The sequence below is a fragment of the Acyrthosiphon pisum genome, chromosome A1, assembly GCF_005508785.2.
Source record: "Acyrthosiphon pisum isolate AL4f chromosome A1, pea_aphid_22Mar2018_4r6ur, whole genome shotgun sequence".
In the NCBI taxonomy this organism is placed as follows: Eukaryota; Metazoa; Arthropoda; class Insecta; order Hemiptera; family Aphididae; genus Acyrthosiphon; species Acyrthosiphon pisum.
The window spans coordinates 121,239,640-121,253,302 of record NC_042494.1 but is presented as its reverse complement, the minus strand read 5'-3'; positions in this window follow the sequence as shown (position 1 = coordinate 121,253,302).

Below are 13,663 nucleotides of genomic sequence, written 5' to 3'. Positions count from 1 at the left end.
ATTATACTTAAAGACAATGGCCTATATAAATTAAAATAATTTTAGGTGAGACTCAAACAGCACCTCCTCCCAAATTCAAAGGCATAGTTATGCGCCTTACGTCTATGTTTATGCAGTTATTTGTATATAGTTATATAATACTATTATGATATTAGTTGTCACTAATATGCTAGGTCACCACCAACGTCCAACAACCGATTGCTTCAATTCTACCTGGACTGTTATTGTTAGAAGATTTCGATAATGTATAAACCTAACTTGTTTATTGCATTGTTAAATGACATCTGAATCGTTGATAATATATTAGAAAGTTAACAGTTAACTTAATATTATATTTTTTTTGACAAGCGTGCTACGTCTGCATGAAGTCATTGTATTGTTCATCATTGTTTGTTTATATATTGTATTATATTTTTATTTATTATATACGTATAAGTATTATGTACAACAACAATAATAATAACAGTAATAATGGTAACGATAACAACGATACTTGATTGTTGAATTATCTAATTGCCGATTGTGATATTGTATCAGCTGATATTATATTATTACTATGGACCACATAATATGGGAACCAAATACACGTTTGTTTGTTGACAGCATGCCCGAGTAGGCAAATAGTTATAGCACCTAATTTAAATCTATACTGAGGGATGAACAAAATATTTCACTTCATGTATTTCAAGTACATGATAATATATTAAATTTGAAAGAAAAAAATATTATATCAATATTTATGATAAATATTATAATTGAAAAATTAACAATAAGTGACACACACTGTAGGTATTTGAAAAACTTATATTTTTAAAAGTAAAATATTATGTTAATCACGAATTTGAAAAATATTATTCCCATTTAAATATAATATAGTCATCACCACAAAAATAATATAATCAAGATACCAGATAGCAATGTTGTGACCCGGGCCGGTACGGCTTTGCAAGACGGAGATAGTACTTTTTATAAATAGATAAGAACCCTACGTAGATAATCGTGACTACCGTATTATAAAAAGTAGGACAACATTTAAACGTGAACATTTTATTACCATTTATCATTTATTTTGTATTTTGTGTATTTTCAAATATTTCAAATACATTTAATTTAAATTTTAAATACTGCTCGGCTATTACTATAGTCTATAATATGGACATGGGTATGTAATAAAGTAATACACTAATAACTAATAAGACAATAAATAATAAATATATTAAATTCGTATATAGCTACTATTTTTACCTATGTATTATAGTATTAATAATTTATACTACAGTATTTGGGAAAAATCTTTAATAACCAAATAACAACATTTATTAAATTAACAACTAATATAATATTTCAAAGATTTCTAAATAATATTATTTCAAAAAATGTCTTTAAAATGAATAAGTTTATCTGACTCCCTAAACCCCCTTGCATTACAACCCCATAAGTATCTTATTATTTAGTTTTTTATGCAAATTAAGAAGTGTCCTACGTTACAAACTTTTAGATTCTGAGTGGAACGATGAATGTATTGATTTTACAATGATGTGTGTTTTTTTTATTTTAGATTCTGAGTGGAACGATGAATGTATTGATTTTACAATAATGTGTGTTTTTTAGATTCTGAGTGGAACGATGAATGTATTGATTTAACAATGATGTGTGTTTTTTTTTTTATTTTTTTTTATTTTTTTTTTTATTTTTTTTTGTGTCTGTCATCACGTTTTAGGACAGTAAAAGTGCTTGGATTTTCTTCAACAGTACCTTTTCTGATAGGAAAGTGAATCTAGTTGGTACTTTGGGGGGTCAAAAGTAAATTTTTTCCAATAGTTTTCAAACGCGCCGTGAAAAACAAAAGAAAAATTAAGGAAAAACGGGAATTTTTACGCAAAATCTGTTTTCGAGAAAATCGATTTTGGTTTTTGGTGTAACTTTAAAACAAATGACCGTAGATATATGAAATTTTGACTGAATGTTTATCTTAGCATTTTCTATACACCATAACATTTTCAAAATATTTTGATTTATTTTGAGCTCTTTACGGACATTTTCATTTTCCATTTTTTTTTAGTTTTTTTTCTAAAAATATCAATAAAATTTTATTTGTTGGATAAAAAAGCTTGAAAATTTAATAGAAGGCTCCTAATATATTGTTTCAAAGGCAGATGAAAAATATTAAAAATCGTTAGTCACAGTTTTTTTTTATAAACATTTAAAGTTCAAAAAATGACAAAATATGGAAAAATCACGAAAATTTGCAAATTATTTCGAGTTAGAAATTCATAAAAATTTTTCTTTTTAAATCTAAGATATGAAAATGTAATACAAGATTCCTTATAAGATTGTCTACCTTTATCAAACAAAAAATATCTATAAGGAAGTCAAATTAAATTTTTAGGATCGTTTGAAATTCAAATTTTTACAACAATGGATATTCACTCAATTTCTCATGTAGCGATTTCCTTATTTTGTTGTAATTCAAAAACGAATAACTGCAGATACATGAAATTTTTACTGAATATTTATATTAGCATTTCCTATACACCATACAATTTTGAAAATATTTTGACTCTTTTTGAGCTGTTTACGGACATTTTCAGTTTTAAATTTTTTATTTTTTTTTTCTATAAATATCAATAAAGTTTTATCTGTTGGGCCAAATGGTGTATAAATTTAATACAAAGCTCCTGATATATTGTTACAATATCAATTGAAAAATATTAAAAATACATAGACACAATTTTTTTTTATAAGCATTTAAAGATCAAATTTTAATTTGAAAAATTATTTTGTAGTTAAAAATTTATAAAATGTTCAATTTTTGTATCTAAGAATCGAAAATTTAAAACAAGATTCCACGTAAGTAATTAATTCTGTTACCAAAAAATCTAAAAAATACATTTACACAGTTTATTTTTATAGTCATTTTAAGTATAAATTTGGACGAAATTACATATTAAAAACCTAGGATAACTATTTAAGTTATTTTGTTGTGATTGTATAATATTATTCGTGGGTACTTGAAACTTCTAAAGTATACTATTATATATCTATGATAGTATCACGGTTTGTTGTTGATGTATAACGCGTTATAAGTACCTAATGGATATTGTGATATGATTAATTTGGAATTTATTATAGGTACCTATTATATAGGTCAATTTTTTTTTAATACCATCTATTATACAGTGACCCACTTGAAATTTACTGTACAACAGAGCGACATCCACTTACCCACCTTTTTCCATTTGAAATATATATTATTCATTGAACAAATAATTTATTGTTAAAATTTTTTCTACCTTATCTCTATTCTATAATAAAAAGAATAAAATTTACCACTCCAGTGGTTGAATTCAAAATGTATGATATATAATTTTCAGAAATTAGCAATAACAATAACTTCAATATGTATTTATATTATATTATTATTTGTATAGCCAAAAATTAGTAATATGTTTTTAAATTAAATTATAAAAACATAATTTCTTACGGAGGAAGGTCGGGCAGCTATTTAATTATAATAATGATTCTAATTAAGTAGGTATTATAGTTATTATGGTAAGAGTTTTAAAATGTCATGAATTTTTTTTTTCTTAAAATATTTTATTTCCATGAAAAATAAAAATAAAATGTTTATAATTTATTTATTTATTTATTTATTTGTGTAATGGACGTTAGTCCAATTTACATAATACATAGTGTATAAATTAGATTAAAACAATTATTAATATTAAAGATACATATTATATACAAGATAACATATTAAATTAATTATACAATGAAGAGAAATAAGGATAAAATATAAAAGTTTATAATAATAATGAATAAGTATTAAGATATTAAGTGGTGGAAAAAAAATCTAAATTATTTACTGAAAGTCCACTAGATAATAAAATATTTGTAGGTGTACAAGACATATAATTTTGAGTGTAGGGTTTTATATAAAATAATTCTTTAATTCTCAAGTGTTAGGATTGTTTGTTTTTAAAATGATGTTGCTTAGGAGGGAAAAATCGTCTATTTTATTATTAAAAAGTTTGAATAGGAAGGTTATATAAAATTATTTTTTTTCTATCCTATAGGTATAATGTTTTTAAATTTAAAAAGTTTAGAATATTTTCATATCCAGAGTGAGTAGGTCTGTATATATTGTATTTAAAGCAGATAAAACGAAGCATATTATTTTTAATTTTTTCTAATTGTTCGCAATGGCCTATGTTTATGTTTCCCAAATGATTGGTGCATATTCAAATATAGGACGAACAATCATATATATATAATATATAATATATACTTCATATATGCATTTTAGTGTAAATGGGTCATTAAAGCTAGAGCAATTTCGTTTAATCATGCCAATTAAAGAAAAGGCTTTCTTTTTTGCAGCTAATATTTGGAGATTAAATATAAGTTTAGAATCGAAGATTATTCCGAGATCTTTAACTTGAGTTGAACGAAAAACATTTTGGTTAGAGAACATGTATTCATGAGAAATTCAATTACGTTTATTAGAAAAAGTAATACACTGACATTTATTCATGTTAAGAAACATGCCATTTGAGAATTGAGATGCACCAATTTTGAAAGTTGATTAAATCATATTGAAGTAACTCAGGATCCACAGTATTGCTTATACATTTAAAAATGTTTGCGTCATCAGCTAATAGAAGAATATTTGAGTATTAATAGAGAAGACAATATCGTTAATGAATAAATTGAATGGTAATGGGGAAAGGTGATCTCCTTGTGGGACTATACTGAAATTGGATTGGAAATAAAATGTTTGTATTTTTATTTTTCAAATTGGATTCTTTTAGTTAAGAACGAATTCAACCATGATAAAAGAGAGTCGGCACTCGGCGAAACCTATTATTTTAAGTTTATGTATTAAAAGTTCATGGTTAATTCTATCAAAAGCCTTTTCAAAGTCTGTATATATAACATTAATCTGTTGATAATATTAGAAAAAGAATTAAAAATGAATTGTTTAATAGATATTAGGTTGGTAATGGTAGATTTGTTATTGCGGAAACCATGTTGCTGTGGACTTAAAATATTTTTGAAGAAAGGCGTGAGTTTGACATCAACCATTTTAGAGAATAATTTCGGGAGGATAGAGATCAAAGATCTTTCAAAGTAATTATTGATTCATCCCCTTTTTTTGAGAATTGAGGTTATGAATGTAGATTTCCACAAAGAGAGGAAACGATTATTATTTAAGGAGGCGTTAAATAGATACGTAATAGGAGGACTAAGGACAAATTTACACATCTGAAAAAATATAGGTGAGAGACCATTTTTGATGCATCAGGGCCAATACCAGCTTTTTTAATTTTTAAGTTTTCTAATTCAGTAAAAACGTAAATTAGGTTAATTTGGCAAATGTTATTGGAGTCTAATGATTCAATTCTTGGAAAATTATTTGAAGTGATGGGAATATTTTCTTTTAAATAAGTAGATGCAGAATAATGACAAAAAAGATTAACGATGTTTTGACCGTTGTTGGCTGTTCTGTGTTCAAAAGACAAGGTATTGGAAAAACAGGATGATGATCTAAAATTTTTAATAAAAGACCAAAATTGATTAGGGTTGGTTTTAAGTGAGTTTTAGATATTATTTAAATAAAAGTTATGATCATATTTACTGCGTTTTTTGCATTCGGAAAGAAGAGAAGAAATATCTAAAAGTTTATAGTCGTCAACTATACCAAGTGAACATTTTTAAAAGTTGCATTATGGTATGAAACAAAGAAAATAATATGTAAAATATATTTACATATAATTTATAAGTTATTTAACAAATCTATAATATAACAAATTTGAACTTGCCTTTTAACTCTTAAGTTACAAACTCATAAACCAACTTTATATCATAACGTATTGTTGAGAGCCATGGGTTTGCGAATGCATAATATTATAATGTATTATATTATAAATTATAATATATTCACAATATATAGACAGAAACCACTCTTAATAGTCGTGATTCGTGACCTTTTAGTTTTTACAATAGGTACACAAAATATGATCTAAGTATTAAATAATGAGTCCAGAGCCCCTTCGCATCACACACATATACGACTTTTGTACTCTTTATAATTAATGAAAATACACTATTATATCATTCACTGTTTGAACTGACTTCAACTTTATTTCAAACCATTATCTTTTGGATCGTTGACGGTCCACATAAAACAATATTTTAAAACTCATATAAAAAATGTTATTATAATTAAAATAATGCCAGCAATATTTCTTAATACTACATAATGATAATATAGCAATATAGAATAGACAAATATGAAATAACAAATCAACAACAAATTATGTTTTTCTTTATTTCTAAGTTTGTAACCAATAAATTATTTCTAAACAACTATAACCAAACACGTTTAAAAGAAGAAAAAATATTTTTCATAATTTCATTGAAATATTTCAGCGCTTAAATACCTATTATAAACGATATAGGTACCTACTTTTATGATAGGTACTAGGCAAACAAATTAAAAGTAAATCTTAGTGAAAATTAAATTTTTTTAAAAAACAAACCATATTATTATGTCCAACGAAAAAAACAGATAAAAATGTCAGTTTTGATATAAGAGTGAATTAACCTAATATCAAACTTTTAAATAACAACATTATATAAGTTCTCTAGTTGGTTTCTAACGATATTTTAATTTTTCAATGAATTATGAATTATGATTATGTAAAAAATTAATAATTGAAAATGGTCATAATTTACATAAAACTGGCGAACGAAAATTTGGTAACTATGTGAAAAAACATTCGGATGTGCAGTCCTCTAAATAAAATCAATATTTCTTACCTTTATAAAATGGTGCAAAATTCAATTGTTGTCTTTATGGATAAAGAGAGAGTTGAAAAAGAACAAGCATACAAAAAATGGAAATAATTTAAAACAGTAAAAGTTGATAGTCTTGAAAATATTGAACAACTGTCAACTATAATATGAATTGAGTTAAACTAAACACATTTTGTATTTCGTGATGGGTTTTTATAAAAAAATCTTATCCACAATTAGTTATTGTTAGGTGACTGTTACTAAACCTTTAAAATTAATATAGATGATATTTGTTTTTCTTAAATCAAAATACCATAAAATAAACTATAATACCTACTTAAATAGATATTATTATAATTATTAAAATAATTTATTAATATGATAAATAAAAATAAATGTCATTCACATTAACATATTTTACGGGATTAACTCTATAAAAGATATCAATAAAATAATTAAACTAAATAAATGTCAATAAATGTAAATAAGTACTATATGATAAACTAAATGGCATACAATATAATCACTATTGTAATTATTAAAATAATATTAATATAGTAAATAAAATAAATCAAATTAAGATATGTTATGGAATCAACTCTATAGTTAATTATAACTTAAAAGTATAAGTTTTTGTCTGGTGATTGATACTCCTCTAAAAGAAAAAAATTCGTCCGCTCTATATAATACAAGTACCTATATAGGTACAACTAATGTTAATGAATGTGTTGATATTTTTTAAGTTAAAATTTTTAATACTATTGAGAAAGCTAGTAGATTCAAAAAATCATAAAATAAAAGAATGGATGACAATAGGACTGTTAACTTCTGTTTGACGTAAAAATGATTTATCTAAAAAAGTAAAAAAACATCAATCCAATCTAAATTTACGTAGATTTTATAATACTTATAGGAATAAATTCAACACAATTGTTAGATTAGCAAGGATACATTTTTATAAAAAGAGTTTTATAAAGTACAATGTGATCCCAAACGTCCTGGAATTCACTATTCAGTTAATAAAATAATTGAAGTGCAAAATAATAAAAACTCTGACGAAATTTTAGATAATATAGTCATTGATGACAACATTTATGATCCGAAAAAGCATACTTTTGATACAGCAAATGTTTTTAATGATTATTTTGTTAATTTTGGTAAATTATATTATAATACAATTAAAAATAATCTCCAAAAACAAAATAACTCATCAAGTAATAACTCTTTCAATGAAATATTTCTTAAAAAAATTGAAAACTACGGAATACTCAGCGTATAATAAATAAACTCAAAGATGATACTGGTTTCGATAAAAAATCTGAAAAACTCCTAAAATACATAACTCATTTTATTGTTGAGCCCTTAACCTATATAATAAATTTATGTTTAAGTTTATGTTTCCTAAAAAATTTTAACTTGCTATTAATTTAAACCTTTGTTCAAATCAGTAAATAAAGAAACATACTCAAATTATAGGCCTATTTTCATGCTTTCTAATTTTTCAAAATTTTTTGAAAAAATAATCAAAACCAGACTTATATCCTACTTGGAAAGCAAAGCATTTTTATCCAAAAACCAATTCGGCTTTGGACCCGGTAAAATTACAATTGGAGCACTATATGTCTATATCTAACTACTAAATTTATCTATAAAAAAATGTACAATAATGAAAAGGTAATTGCGATTTTCTTAGATATAGCAAAAGCTTTTGATACTGTTGTTCACAATGTATTACTCAGAATAATGCCTAGTTTTGGCATAGTAAAGGAAAGTTTGCGATGGTTTAAAAGCTACCTAGATAACAGGAAACAAATGGTAACTATAAACGGTATACTCAGCAATGAAAAGCGAATCTATTATGGTGTATCTAGTGATGAGCAAAATTGGTCTTGGTCTTGCGGTCTCGCAAGACTCTTGCTGCAAGACCAAGACCAAAACCAAGACCAAGATGGTACTGGTATAGCAAGACCAAGACCAAGATTAGGCTTGCAAGAACAAGACCAAACCAATACCGAAGCTGCAAGACCAAGACCAAAACAAGATCATCACTACAAGACTCTTGCAGTCTTGCAAATTTTTTTTTTCCCCGAAAACACATTCTAGATTCCATTAACTAATAATTTATAACAAAAATAGGTTATAAGAATTTATTTGTATTGTAATGACATTTTATCAGTATTCGAGGAAAAGGCGATTATTGAAAAAAAGATTAAAAATATAATGAGGATTAATATTACAAAATAACATGGGTAGTTTTCATACTAATTAACAATTACTGGAAAATTATTTTATTTTCCCAAAATCGATAAAGACGTCGAAAGTTGTCAAAATAGAATGATGTATGTCCATAATACACCCCTACTTTGAATCGAATATACTAATAATTGCTGCACTTGCTAACTAGTAATTAGTTATTAGTAATAACCCATTGATATTTATTATAAATGCAATAGGAACTTAAAAAGTTAATTATGCTGGTAAATTGATTCATACAAGTAAAATAATATAAGCATAATTTAAAATGCAAAGTTTTAAACGAGTATAATAAAAATTAAATTGTTTGACTTGTTTTATGTTAATGTTTGATTTATGAATATACTATGTAATATATTGGACTTAAGTTTCATCTTAGATATCATGGCAAAAAACCTACACACAGCTATAACAGGTATTTAGTTTTTTTTTTATATATTTTGTGAAAATAGCAAGAGTCTTGCAAGAGTCTTGCGCAAGACCAAGACCAAGACCAAGACCGAGTCTGCAAGACCAAGACCAAGACCAATATTAAGGTGTATACCCAAGACCAAGACCAAGACTGAGTCTGCAAGACCAAGACCAAGACCAAGATTTTGAAAGTCTTGGTCTTGGTCTTGTTTTGCTCATCACTAGGTGTATCTCAGGGTAGCGTTTTAGGGCCGATTTTGTTCATCTTATGTATAAACCATATATGTAATTTAAATATTGATGGTTTAATAGTTACGTATGCAGATGATACATGTCTCCTTTTTTCTAGTTTCTCGTGAGAATCTGTACAAAAAAAAGCAGAAATAGGATTAATGACATTTATGAAATTTATTTTAATGTTATTAATAACATTTATAATGAGCTGAATGACAAAAAACTTTATTTAAATATTAACACAACTGTTTTTGTAGTTTTTATTATCAAAAGTCTATCCGTTATTGAATTCAATGATATAAAAATTCTTTCTTGTAATTATGGTATTAGAACAAAGTGTCAAAACTGTCAGAAAATTGAAAGAGTAAATAGGGTAAAATATCTGGGTTTAATTATAGACTGCCATTTACGGTGAAATGTCCATATAAAAATTTAGTTATGCGTTCAAGATCTTTTGTCTTTTAGATGTACTACTGAAAATTATGCGTACTATTTATCAAGCTTTATACAAATCCATTATTCAATATGGTTTAATAATTTGGGGTGGTTGTGCTAAGAACTCTTTGAGACCTTTAGAAGTGCTGCAAAACCTGATGGTAAGATTATGTCTAAATAAAAAAGATTTAATAGGATCCTCCAATAATAATTATATTGAACTTAAAGTACTTCCGGGCAGGTATCTGTACATGTAATTTGCCATATTACAAGAGTTTAAAAAATTAGAATGCACAGAAGTTATAAATTTACGTGAAATAAGGGCGTATGACATTAACGTATCGTACACTAAATAAGATTTGGGTAAACATTCTATAAAACATATAAGTCCAACTGTGTTTAATTCTATGCCTTTACTTCTTAAAAAAAGATATTTTTCATAACGTTGGAATGTATGTTATTGAATAAAAAAAAAAATTTATTTAACCACTTAATAAAAAAATCTTAATTTGTAGACTTATAGTCATAGTTTACTTAGACAATTAATCTTGTAGTTTTAATGTTATATTCATCAGTCTTTTTGATTTTATTTTTTGTTTTTCTTTCTATAATTTTATTTTAAGTTTGTAAACATGTAATTTTGCCCACCACAAGCTACGCTTATTGGGGTGAATTAATCAAATTGTATTATGTATTTATTTTTAACTATGTATGTATTTTAAATAATAATAAAAAAAAATAATAGACGGGATAGGAACCGTAGTTAAATCCAAAATGACTTAAGATCTATAAAACGTAAAAATATATCTTTATGTGTTGGTCATCTATTTTAATTTATTATATTGGTATTATTATAATAATTACAATAGTGATTATATTGTATGCATTTAGTTTATCATTTAGTACTTATTTACATTTATTTAGTTTAATTATTTTATTGATCTTTTATTGAGTTAATCCCGTAAAATATCTTAATTTGAATGACGTTTATTTTATTTGTTATATTTTATTATTTTAATAATAAATTACAATAGTGATTATATTGTATGCCATTTAGTTTATCATATATTACTTATTAGTTATTTATATTTATTTAGTTTAATTATTTAATTGATCTTTTAATGAGTCAATCCCGTCAAATGTCTTAATGTGAATGACATTTATTTTTATTTATCATATTAAATTTATTTTAATAATTACAATAAATCCACGTCATAATGTCGCGGTACAAATGTCGTGAATACAAAAATGTCACGAACTCAAAAATATCGCGATGTCAAAAATGTGAAAAATATTAATATATAATATAAGTACTTACCAACATAATGTATATTATAATTTAATTTAATTAATTTTAACCTGTACACAGTCTTACAACTCATACTTAATAATTAAAAATATTGTAATAAATAAAATAATACATTTTATTTTAGATTCTGAGTGGAACGATGAATGTATTGATTTTACAATGATGTGTGTTTTTATATTTTTTTTTTATTTTTTATTTTTTTATATTTTTGTGTCTGTGTACACGATAAGTAGTCGAAATAATGCTTCGATTATCAACTTCAGTATCTTGTTCGATTGGAAAGTGAATATCGTTGGTGCGTTGAGGAGGTCAACATGTAAAATTCTCTGTAATTTTCAAAAGCGCCGTGAAAAACAAAAGAAAAATTAAGGAAAAACGGGAATTTTTACGCAAAAGCTGTTTTCGAGAAAATCGATTTTGGTTTTTTGTGTAACTTTAAAACAAATAACCGTAGATACATGAAATTTTCACTGGTTGTTTATATTTCCATTTTCTATACATGATAACATTTTCAAAATATTTTGATTTGTTTTGAATTTTTTAGGGACATTTTCAGTTTCCAATTTTATTAGTTTTTTTTTCTATGAATGTCAATAAAACTTTATTTGTCGAGAAAAAATACTTGAAAATTTAATACATGGCTCCTATTGTATTGTTACAATGACATTTGAAAAATATTAAAAATCCATAGTCACAGTTTTTTTTTATTAGCATTTAAAGTTCAAAAATTGAGAAAATATGTAAAAATCACGAAAATTAGCAAATTATTTCGAGTTAAGAATTCGTAAAAATTCTTCTTTTTAAATCTAAGATTTAAAAATGTATTATAAGATTCCACATAATATTGTCTATCTTTATCAAAAAAAAAATGTCTACTAGAAAGTCATATTAAATTTTTATGAGCGTTTGAAATTCATATTTTTACAACATTTGATATTCACTCGATTTCTCATGTAGCGATTTCCTTATTTTGTTGTAATTCAAAAACGAAGAACTGTAGATAGATGAAAATTTTACTGAATGTTTATATTAGCATTTCCTATACACCATACAATTTTGAAAATAATTTGACTCTTTTTGAGCTGTGTACAGATAGATATGGTCAGTTTTCAATTTTTTTAGTTTTTTTTTCTATAAATATCAATAAAGTTTTATCTGTTGGGTCAAAATTAATACAAGGCTCCTGATATATTGTTACAATAGCAGTTGAAAAATATTTAAAAAAAATAGGCACAATTTTTTTTATAAGCATTTAAAGATCGAATTTTGACAAAATGTATCAAATTTTAATTTGAATAATTATTTTGTAGTCAAAAATTTATAAAATGTTCAACTTTTGTATCTAAGAATTGAAATTTTAGAACAAGATTCCACGTAAGTAATTAATTCTGTTACCAAAAAATCTAAAAAATACATTTACACAGTTTATTTTTATAGTCATTTTAAGTTCAAATTTGGGACGAAATTACATATTAAAAACCTGATACTATTTTAGTTATTTTGTGTGATGTATAATATATTTCGTGGGTATACTGAAACTTCTAAAGTATACTATTATATATCTATGATAGTACCACGGTTTTTTGTTGATGTATAACGCGTTAGAAGTACTAATAAATATTATGATATGATTAATTTGGAATTTATTATAGGTACCTAATATAATATTATGTCTTATACCTAGACTAACATACCGTCTCCGCTCAGAATCGTTTTTCTTATACAATGATATTATATCATTGAATTCAAATTTAATACCATCCATTATACAGTGACCCACTTGTAACCTACTGTACAGCAGAGCGAAATCCACTTACCCACCTTTTTTTAATATTTATATTATAATTTGAAAATTTCTTAACTGCTGTAGCACGCACGACACAATATCATTAATATTTAATTTTGTTAAATGATAATAATTTGATATCAATACCTTTTTTTTTATGATAATCAATTAATATATTTTTAAAAATTGTTCTTTTTTCCTTGGTCTTTTTTACCGATTACCATAAGCTGGCGAGCACCCTTTCAATTAAAAACTTATAAATAGTTTATTTATTTGATACGTTGTGTCACTCAATATTTTTCAGAACTGACTATCCACTATAGGTACCTAACCAGTACCCACCCACTACCCCTTTTAGCTGTGAGACAATTGTCTCACAAAAATCCTCTCGCGCCGTCACTGTCTGGACTATCGTGTAAAAGTAAAGTTTATTACTT